Raw genomic sequence first — 10,236 nt, 5'->3', positions numbered from 1 at the left:
TTTGGCATGCGAACTGGCAGCGGTGGGATTTAAACCCACGCCTCCGAAGAGACTGGAACCTAAATCCAGCGCCTTAGACCACTCGGCCACGCTACCTGTTGCTCAGTTGGACAAGAAATGCGACCAGCGAAACCGTGCAAAAAAAGGCGTTTCTATGATAGTAATTATCTTCAAACCATGTTCCGTGTGCATGGAACTTTAGATATCAATTACAGGCGCCGATTTGCGACACGGCACTGCGAAAGCAAGTGTCCTTGCGATGGTGGTATAGTGGTAAGCATAGCTGCCTTCCAAGCAGTTGACCCGGGTTCGAGTCCCGGCCATCGCATGCTGTACTTTTGAGTTATACATGTGTATATGCAGTTTCATTCACAACTAAAGCTCTCAGAGGGCAATGGCCAAACTGTCAAACAGTTGAGTATTAGAGCATTTGAACTAATCCTCTTGGCAGATCGCATGATTGCGGAGTGACAGGTATGAAACAGCCCCATAACATGAATGAGTGAATGCTGTTCACCCACTATAACAAGAATCAACAAAGTACATGACGCTGACGTGAAGTTGAACACGCAACTTTCTGATCTGCAGTCAGACGCGCTACCGTTGCGCCGCAGAGGCAGCCCGAGTGGTCCGGTCCGATGGCGCTGTGTTACGTTATAGAAGAAACGCTCAAATAAGTTCTATTTTCAGAATCAAAAAGGTTTTCTGGCAATTGTCAGTGAACAAAATTCCCAAACTACAAGCGTACTTGGGTGGTAAGGTGCAGCATAGCATTTTAGCCTAAGTCCAAGATGTTTATAACACATGAGATTATTCAGCAACGCCTTGACAGGGATGACTAATGAGGCCAAAGAGTTCTTTTGGGGTCTCCCCACGTAGATTTAAATCCTGAGAGTAATGGCTTCTTCTGCTCAAGTGTGTGATGGGATTTTGTGTACTTTGCCAGTGCCCCATTTTTAAGCCTATGGCTTTTGATTTCTTTCGATCGATCGATCGATCGATCTTTGCAAAGTAAATAAGTATTCAACTGCGGACTCTTGGTTGACAATGCCATCCCTCTGAACTTTAGAAGCATGCGCTTTGGCCTCAAAACTCCTCCTACTTTTGGCGGCAGGAAAAAAAGGCTACAACCCATACACACGCACAAGAAAAGGTTCCGATGGCGCTGTGTTACGTTATAGAAGAAACGCTCAAATAAGCTCTATTTTCAGAATCAAAAAGGTTTTCTGGCAATTGTCAGTGAACAAAATTCCCAAACTACAAGCGTACTTGGGTGGTAAGGTGCAGCATAGCATTTTAGCCTAAGTCCAAGATGTTTATAACACATGAGATTATTCAGCAACGCCTTGACAGGGATGACTAATGAGGCCAAAGAGTTCTTTTGGGGTCTCCCCACGTAGATTTAAATCCTGAGAGTAATGGCTTCTTCTGCTCAAGTGTGTGATGGGATTTTGTTTACTTTGCCAGTGCCCCATTTTTAAGCCTATGGCTTTTGATTTCTTTCGATCGATCGATCGATCTTTGCAAAGTAAATAAGTATTCAACTGCGGACTCTTGGTTGACAATGCCATCCCTCTGAACTTTAGAAGCATGCGCTTTGGCCTCAAAACTCCTCCTACTTTTGGCGGCAGGAAAAAAAGGCTACAACCCATACACACGCACAAGAAAAGGTTCCGATGGCGCTGTGTTACGTTATAGAAGAAACGCTCAAATAAGCTCTATTTTCAGAATCAAAAAGGTTTTCTGGCAATTGTCAGTGAACAAAATTCCCAAACTACAAGCGTACTTGGGTGGTAAGGTGCAGCATAGCATTTTAGCCTAAGTCCAAGATGTTTATAACACATGAGATTATTCAGCAACGCCTTGACAGGGATGACTAATGAGGCCAAAGAGTTCTTTTGGGGTCTCCCCACGTAGATTTAAATCCTGAGAGTAATGGCTTCTTCTGCTCAAGTGTGTGATGGGATTTTGTTTACTTTGCCAGTGCCCCATTTTTAAGCCTATGGCTTTTGATTTCTTTCGATCGATCGATCGATCTTTGCAAAGTAAATAAGTATTAAACTGCGGACTCTTGATTGACATTGCCATCCCTCTGAACTTCAGAAGCATGCGCTTTGGCCTCAAAACTCCTCCTACTTTTGGCGGCAGGAAAAAAAGGCTACAACCAATACACACGCACAAGAAAAGGTTCCCGTGAGCAGCTAATGAGTTGTTGTGGCCGAGTGGTTAAAGCGATGGACTAGAAATCCATTTGGAATTTCCCGCGCAGGTTCGAATCCTGCCAACAACGTGGTTCATGTTGTTCCCGTACGGGCCCCTGCTGGCAGGCCATTTGGCGGAAGTAAAGAATCCCTGGTTGGCTTTTGACCAGGGCCAGATTTAGAATATGTATTTTATGAAAGCTAAACTCAAACGGAAGCGCTGCCGACAGACATGACACAGCGCTGCTCTTGACGTTCGGCATGCGAACTGGCAGCGGTGGGATTTAAACCCACGCCTCCGAAGAGACTGGAACCTAAATCCAGCGCCTTAGACCACTCGGCCACGCTACCTGTTGCTCAGTTGGACAAGAAATGCGACCAGCGAAACCGTGCAAAAAAAGGCGTTTCTATGATAGTAATTATCTTCAAACCATGTTCCGTGTGCATGGAACTTTAGATATCAATTACAGGCGCCGATTTGCGACACGGCACTGCGAAAGCAAGTGTCCTTGCGATGGTGGTATAGTGGTAAGCATAGCTGCCTTCCAAGCAGTTGACCCGGGTTCGAGTCCCGGCCATCGCATGCTGTACTTTTGAGTTATACATGTGTATATGCAGTTTCATTCACAACTAAAGCTCTCAGAGGGCAATGGCCAAACTGTCAAACAGTTGAGTATTAGAGCATTTGAACTAATCCTCTTGGCAGATCGCATGATTGCGGAGTGACAGGTATGAAACAGCCCCATAACATGAATGAGTGAATGCTGTTCACCCACTATAACAAGAATCAACAAAGTACATGACGCTGACGTGAAGTTGAACACGCAACTTTCTGATCTGCAGTCAGACGCGCTACCGTTGCGCCGCAGAGGCAGCCCGAGTGGTCCGGTCCGATGGCGCTGTGTTACGTTATAGAAGAAACGCTCAAATAAGCTCTATTTTCAGAATCAAAAAGGTTTTCTGGCAATTGTCAGTGAACAAAATTCCCAAACTACAAGCGTACTTGGGTGGTAAGGTGCAGCATAGCATTTTAGCCTAAGTCCAAGATGTTTATAACACATGAGATTATTCAGCAACGCCTTGACAGGGATGACTAATGAGGCCAAAGAGTTCTTTTGGGGTCTCCCCACGTAGATTTAAATCCTGAGAGTAATGGCTTCTTCTGCTCAAGTGTGTGATGGGATTTTGTTTACTTTGCCAGTGCCCCATTTTTAAACCTATGGCTTTTGATTTCTTTCGATCGATCGATCTTTGCAAAGTAAATAAGTATTCAACTGCGGACTCTTGGTTGACATTGCCATCCCTCTGAACTTTAGAAGCATGCGCTTTGGCCTCAAAACTCCTCCTACTTTTGGCGGCAGGAAAAAAAGGCTACAACCCATACACACGCACAAGAAAAGGTTCCGATGGCGCTGTGTTACGTTATAGAAGAAACGCTCAAATAAGCTCTATTTTCAGAATCAAAAAGGTTTTCTGGCAATTGTCAGTGAACAAAATTCCCAAACTACAAGCGTACTTGGGTGGTAAGGTGCAGCATAGCATTTTAGCCTAAGTCCAAGATGTTTATAACACATGAGATTATTCAGCAACGCCTTGACAGGGATGACTAATGAGGCCAAAGAGTTCTTTTGGGGTCTCCCCACGTAGATTTAAATCCTGAGAGTAATGGCTTCTTCTGCTCAAGTGTGTGATGGGATTTTGTTTACTTTGCCAGTGCCCCATTTTTAAGCCTATGGCTTTTGATTTCTTTCGATCGATCGATCGATCTTTGCAAAGTAAATAAGTATTAAACTGCGGACTCTTTATTGACATTGCCATCCCTCTGAACTTCAGAAGCATGCGCTTTGGCCTCAAAACTCCTCCTACTTTTGGCGGCAGGAAAAAAAGGCTACAACCAATACACACGCACAAGAAAAGGTTCCCGTAAGCAGCTAATGAGTTGTTGTGGCCGAGTGGTTAAGGCGATGGACTAGAAATCCATTTGGAATTTCCCGCGCAGGTTCGAATCCTGCCAACAATGTGGTTCATGTTGTTCCCGTACGGGCCCCTGCTGGCAGGCCATTTGGCGGAAGTAAAGAATCCCTGGTTGGCTTTTGACCAGGGCCAGATTTAGAATATGTATTTTATGAAAGCTAAACTCAAACGGAAGCGCTGCCGACAGACATGACACAGCGCTGCTCTTGACGTTCGGCATGCGAACTGGCAGCGGTGGGATTTAAACCCACGCCTCCGAAGAGACTGGAACCTAAATCCAGCGCCTTAGACCACTCGGCCACGCTACCTGTTGCTCAGTTGGACAAGAAATGCGACCAGCGAAACCGTGCAAAAAAAGGCGTTTCTATGATAGTAATTATCTTCAAACCATGTTCCGTGTGCATGGAACTTTAGATATCAATTACAGGCGCCGATTTGCGACACGGCACTGCGAAAGCAAGTGTCCTTGCGATGGTGGTATAGTGGTAAGCATAGCTGCCTTCCAAGCAGTTGACCCGGGTTCGAGTCCCGGCCATCGCATGCTGTACTTTTGAGTTATACATGTGTATATGCAGTTTCATTCACAACTAAAGCTCTCAGAGGGCAATGGCCAAACGGTCAAACAGTTGAGTATTAGAGCATTTGAACTAATCCTCTTGGCAGATCGCATGATTGCGGAGTGACAGGTATGAAACAGCCCCATAACATGAATGAGTGAATGCTGTTCACCCACTATAACAAGAATCAACAAAGTACATGACGCTGACGTGAAGTTGAACACGCAACTTTCTGATCTGCAGTCAGACGCGCTACCGTTGCGCCGCAGAGGCAGCCCGAGTGGTCCGGTCCGATGGCGCTGTGTTACGTTATAGAAGAAACGCTCAAATAAGCTCTATTTTCAGAATCAAAAAGGTTTTCTGGCAATTGTCAGTGAACAAAATTCCCAAACTACAAGCGTACTTGGGTGGTAAGGTGCAGCATAGCATTTTAGCCTAAGTCCAAGATGTTTATAACACATGAGATTATTCAGCAACGCCTTGACAGGGATGACTAATGAGGCCAAAGAGTTCTTTTGGGGTCTCCCCACGTAGATTTAAATCCTGAGAGTAATGGCTTCTTCTGCTCAAGTGTGTGATGGGATTTTGTTTACTTTGCCAGTGCCCCATTTTTAAGCCTATGGCTTTTGATTTCTTTCGATCGATCGATCTTTGCAAAGTAAATAAGTATTCAACTGCGGACTCTTGGTTGACATTGCCATCCCTCTGAACTTTAGAAGCATGCGCTTTGGCCTCAAAACTCCTCCTACTTTTGGCGGCAGGAAAAAAAGGCTACAACCCATACACACGCACAAGAAAAGGTTCCGATGGCGCTGTGTTACGTTATAGAAGAAACGCTCAAATAAGCTCTATTTTCAGAATCAAAAAGGTTTTCTGGCAATTGTCAGTGAACAAAATTCCCAAACTACAAGCGTACTTGGGTGGTAAGGTGCAGCATAGCATTTTAGCCTAAGTCCAAGATGTTTATAACACATGAGATTATTCAGCAACGCCTTGACAGGGATGACTAATGAGGCCAAAGAGTTCTTTTGGGGTCTCCCCACGTAGATTTAAATCCTGAGAGTAATGGCTTCTTCTGCTCAAGTGTGTGATGGGATTTTGTTTACTTTGCCAGTGCCCCATTTTTAAGCCTATGGCTTTTGATTTCTTTCGATCGATCGATCTTTGCAAAGTAAATAAGTATTCAACTGCGGACTCTTGGTTGACATTGCCATCCCTCTGAACTTTAGAAGCATGCGCTTTGGCCTCAAAACTCCTCCTACTTTTGGCGGCAGGAAAAAAAGGCTACAACCCATACACACGCACAAGAAAAGGTTCCGATGGCGCTGTGTTACGTTATAGAAGAAACGCTCAAATAAGCTCTATTTTCAGAATCAAAAAGGTTTTCTGGCAATTGTCAGTGAACAAAATTCCCAAACTACAAGCGTACTTGGGTGGTAAGGTGCAGCATAGCATTTTAGCCTAAGTCCAAGATGTTTATAACACATGAGATTATTCAGCAACGCCTTGACAGGGATGACTAATGAGGCCAAAGAGTTCTTTTGGGGTCTCCCCACGTAGATTTAAATCCTGAGAGTAATGGCTTCTTCTGCTCAAGTGTGTGATGGGATTTTGTTTACTTTGCCAGTGCCCCATTTTTAAGCCTATGGCTTTTGATTTCTTTCGATCGATCGATCTTTGCAAAGTAAATAAGTATTCAACTGCGGACTCTTGGTTGACATTGCCATCCCTCTGAACTTTAGAAGCATGCGCTTTGGCCTCAAAACTCCTCCTACTTTTGGCGGCAGGAAAAAAAGGCTACAACCCATACACACGCACAAGAAAAGGTTCCGATGGCGCTGTGTTACGTTATAGAAGAAACGCTCAAATAAGCTCTATTTTCAGAATCAAAAAGGTTTTCTGGCAATTGTCAGTGAACAAAATTCCCAAACTACAAGCGTACTTGGGTGGTAAGGTGCAGCATAGCATTTTAGCCTAAGTCCAAGATGTTTATAACACATGAGATTATTCAGCAACGCCTTGACAGGGATGACTAATGAGGCCAAAGAGTTCTTTTGGGGTCTCCCCACGTAGATTTAAATCCTGAGAGTAATGGCTTCTTCTGCTCAAGTGTGTGATGGGATTTTGTTTACTTTGCCAGTGCCCCATTTTTAAGCCTATGGCTTTTGATTTCTTTCGATCGATCGATCGATCTTTGCAAAGTAAATAAGTATTCAACTGCGGACTCTTGGTTGACATTGCCATCCCTCTGAACTTTAGAAGCATGCGCTTTGGCCTCAAAACTCCTCCTACTTTTGGCGGCAGGAAAAAAAGGCTACAACCCATACACACGCACAAGAAAAGGTTCCGATGGCGCTGTGTTACGTTATAGAAGAAACGCTCAAATAAGCTCTATTTTCAGAATCAAAAAGGTTTTCTGGCAATTGTCAGTGAACAAAATTCCCAAACTACAAGCGTACTTGGGTGGTAAGGTGCAGCATAGCATTTTAGCCTAAGTCCAAGATGTTTATAACACATGAGATTATTCAGCAACGCCTTGACAGGGATGACTAATGAGGCCAAAGAGTTCTTTTGGGGTCTCCCCACGTAGATTTAAATCCTGAGAGTAATGGCTTCTTCTGCTCAAGTGTGTGATGGGATTTTGTTTACTTTGCCAGTGCCCCATTTTTAAGCCTATGGCTTTTGATTTCTTTCGATCGATCGATCTTTGCAAAGTAAATAAGTATTCAACTGCGGACTCTTGGTTGACATTGCCATCCCTCTGAACTTTAGAAGCATGCGCTTTGGCCTCAAAACTCCTCCTACTTTTGGCGGCAGGAAAAAAAGGCTACAACCCATACACACGCACAAGAAAAGGTTCCGATGGCGCTGTGTTACGTTATAGAAGAAACGCTCAAATAAGCTCTATTTTCAGAATCAAAAAGGTTTTCTGGCAATTGTCAGTGAACAAAATTCCCAAACTACAAGCGTACTTGGGTGGTAAGGTGCAGCATAGCATTTTAGCCTAAGTCCAAGATGTTTATAACACATGAGATTATTCAGCAACGCCTTGACAGGGATGACTAATGAGGCCAAAGAGTTCTTTTGGGGTCTCCCCACGTAGATTTAAATCCTGAGAGTAATGGCTTCTTCTGCTCAAGTGTGTGATGGGATTTTGTTTACTTTGCCAGTGCCCCATTTTTAAGCCTATGGCTTTTGATTTCTTTCGATCGATCGATCTTTGCAAAGTAAATAAGTATTCAACTGCGGACTCTTGGTTGACATTGCCATCCCTCTGAACTTTAGAAGCATGCGCTTTGGCCTCAAAACTCCTCCTACTTTTGGCGGCAGGAAAAAAAGGCTACAACCCATACACACGCACAAGAAAAGGTTCCGATGGCGCTGTGTTACGTTATAGAAGAAACGCTCAAATAAGCTCTATTTTCAGAATCAAAAAGGTTTTCTGGCAATTGTCAGTGAACAAAATTCCCAAACTACAAGCGTACTTGGGTGGTAAGGTGCAGCATAGCATTTTAGCCTAAGTCCAAGATGTTTATAACACATGAGATTATTCAGCAACGCCTTGACAGGGATGACTAATGAGGCCAAAGAGTTCTTTTGGGGTCTCCCCACGTAGATTTAAATCCTGAGAGTAATGGCTTCTTCTGCTCAAGTGTGTGATGGGATTTTGTTTACTTTGCCAGTGCCCCATTTTTAAGCCTATGGCTTTTGATTTCTTTCGATCGATCGATCTTTGCAAAGTAAATAAGTATTCAACTGCGGACTCTTGGTTGACATTGCCATCCCTCTGAACTTTAGAAGCATGCGCTTTGGCCTCAAAACTCCTCCTACTTTTGGCGGCAGGAAAAAAAGGCTACAACCCATACACACGCACAAGAAAAGGTTCCGATGGCGCTGTGTTACGTTATAGAAGAAACGCTCAAATAAGCTCTATTTTCAGAATCAAAAAGGTTTTCTGGCAATTGTCAGTGAACAAAATTCCCAAACTACAAGCGTACTTGGGTGGTAAGGTGCAGCATAGCATTTTAGCCTAAGTCCAAGATGTTTATAACACATGAGATTATTCAGCAACGCCTTGACAGGGATGACTAATGAGGCCAAAGAGTTCTTTTGGGGTCTCCCCACGTAGATTTAAATCCTGAGAGTAATGGCTTCTTCTGCTCAAGTGTGTGATGGGATTTTGTTTACTTTGCCAGTGCCCCATTTTTAAGCCTATGGCTTTTGATTTCTTTCGATCGATCGATCTTTGCAAAGTAAATAAGTATTCAACTGCGGACTCTTGGTTGACATTGCCATCCCTCTGAACTTTAGAAGCATGCGCTTTGGCCTCAAAACTCCTCCTACTTTTGGCGGCAGGAAAAAAAGGCTACAACCCATACACACGCACAAGAAAAGGTTCCGATGGCGCTGTGTTACGTTATAGAAGAAACGCTCAAATAAGCTCTATTTTCAGAATCAAAAAGGTTTTCTGGCAATTGTCAGTGAACAAAATTCCCAAACTACAAGCGTACTTGGGTGGTAAGGTGCAGCATAGCATTTTAGCCTAAGTCCAAGATGTTTATAACACATGAGATTATTCAGCAACGCCTTGACAGGGATGACTAATGAGGCCAAAGAGTTCTTTTGGGGTCTCCCCACGTAGATTTAAATCCTGAGAGTAATGGCTTCTTCTGCTCAAGTGTGTGATGGGATTTTGTTTACTTTGCCAGTGCCCCATTTTTAAGCCTATGGCTTTTGATTTCTTTCGATCGATCGATCGATCTTTGCAAAGTAAATAAGTATTCAACTGCGGACTCTTGGTTGACATTGCCATCCCTCTGAACTTTAGAAGCATGCGCTTTGGCCTCAAAACTCCTCCTACTTTTGGCGGCAGGAAAAAAAGGCTACAACCCATACACACGCACAAGAAAAGGTTCCGATGGCGCTGTGTTACGTTATAGAAGAAACGCTCAAATAAGCTCTATTTTCAGAATCAAAAAGGTTTTCTGGCAATTGTCAGTGAACAAAATTCCCAAACTACAAGCGTACTTGGGTGGTAAGGTGCAGCATAGCATTTTAGCCTAAGTCCAAGATGTTTATAACACATGAGATTATTCAGCAACGCCTTGACAGGGATGACTAATGAGGCCAAAGAGTTCTTTTGGGGTCTCCCCACGTAGATTTAAATCCTGAGAGTAATGGCTTCTTCTGCTCAAGTGTGTGATGGGATTTTGTTTACTTTGCCAGTGCCCCATTTTTAAGCCTATGGCTTTTGATTTCTTTCGATCGATCGATCTTTGCAAAGTAAATAAGTATTCAACTGCGGACTCTTGGTTGACATTGCCATCCCTCTGAACTTTAGAAGCATGCGCTTTGGCCTCAAAACTCCTCCTACTTTTGGCGGCAGGAAAAAAAGGCTACAACCCATACACACGCACAAGAAAAGGTTCCGATGGCGCTGTGTTACGTTATAGAAGAAACGCTCAAATAAGCTCTATTTTCAGAATCAAAAAGGTTTTCTGGCA

The 10,236-nt window shown here is 43.7% G+C and overlaps 8 non-coding genes across 8 annotated transcripts; 5 read left to right on the top strand and 3 right to left on the bottom strand.

Moving 5' to 3' along the window:
- Positions 1–14: 14 nt before the first annotated feature.
- trnal-uag (transfer RNA leucine (anticodon UAG)) lies at positions 15–96 on the bottom strand. The gene has a single exon. It is a non-coding gene; the product is annotated as a tRNA-Leu (tRNA).
- Positions 97–256: 160 nt separating this feature from the next.
- trnag-ucc (transfer RNA glycine (anticodon UCC)) lies at positions 257–328 on the top strand. The gene has a single exon. It is a non-coding gene; the product is annotated as a tRNA-Gly (tRNA).
- A 1,880-nt stretch (positions 329–2,208) lies between these two features.
- Positions 2,209–2,290, top strand: trnas-aga (transfer RNA serine (anticodon AGA)). Its single transcript has one exon. It is a non-coding gene; the product is annotated as a tRNA-Ser (tRNA).
- Positions 2,291–2,470: 180 nt separating this feature from the next.
- Positions 2,471–2,552, bottom strand: trnal-uag (transfer RNA leucine (anticodon UAG)). Its single transcript has one exon. It is a non-coding gene; the product is annotated as a tRNA-Leu (tRNA).
- Positions 2,553–2,712: 160 nt separating this feature from the next.
- Positions 2,713–2,784, top strand: trnag-ucc (transfer RNA glycine (anticodon UCC)). The gene has a single exon. It is a non-coding gene; the product is annotated as a tRNA-Gly (tRNA).
- Positions 2,785–4,139: 1,355 nt separating this feature from the next.
- On the top strand, positions 4,140–4,221 carry trnas-aga (transfer RNA serine (anticodon AGA)). The gene has a single exon. It is a non-coding gene; the product is annotated as a tRNA-Ser (tRNA).
- A 180-nt stretch (positions 4,222–4,401) lies between these two features.
- trnal-uag (transfer RNA leucine (anticodon UAG)) lies at positions 4,402–4,483 on the bottom strand. Its single transcript has one exon. It is a non-coding gene; the product is annotated as a tRNA-Leu (tRNA).
- Positions 4,484–4,643: 160 nt separating this feature from the next.
- trnag-ucc (transfer RNA glycine (anticodon UCC)) lies at positions 4,644–4,715 on the top strand. Its single transcript has one exon. It is a non-coding gene; the product is annotated as a tRNA-Gly (tRNA).
- Positions 4,716–10,236: the final 5,521 nt, after the last annotated feature.

Source organism: Eucyclogobius newberryi, unplaced genomic scaffold, assembly GCF_026437365.1.
Source record: "Eucyclogobius newberryi isolate DKJ021-1_F unplaced genomic scaffold, fEucNew1.0.hap1 SCAF_11, whole genome shotgun sequence".
Taxonomy (NCBI): Eukaryota; Metazoa; Chordata; class Actinopteri; order Gobiiformes; family Gobiidae; genus Eucyclogobius; species Eucyclogobius newberryi.
The sequence above is the reverse complement of the archived record's forward strand: the minus strand, read 5'-3'. Positions and strand labels throughout refer to the sequence as shown.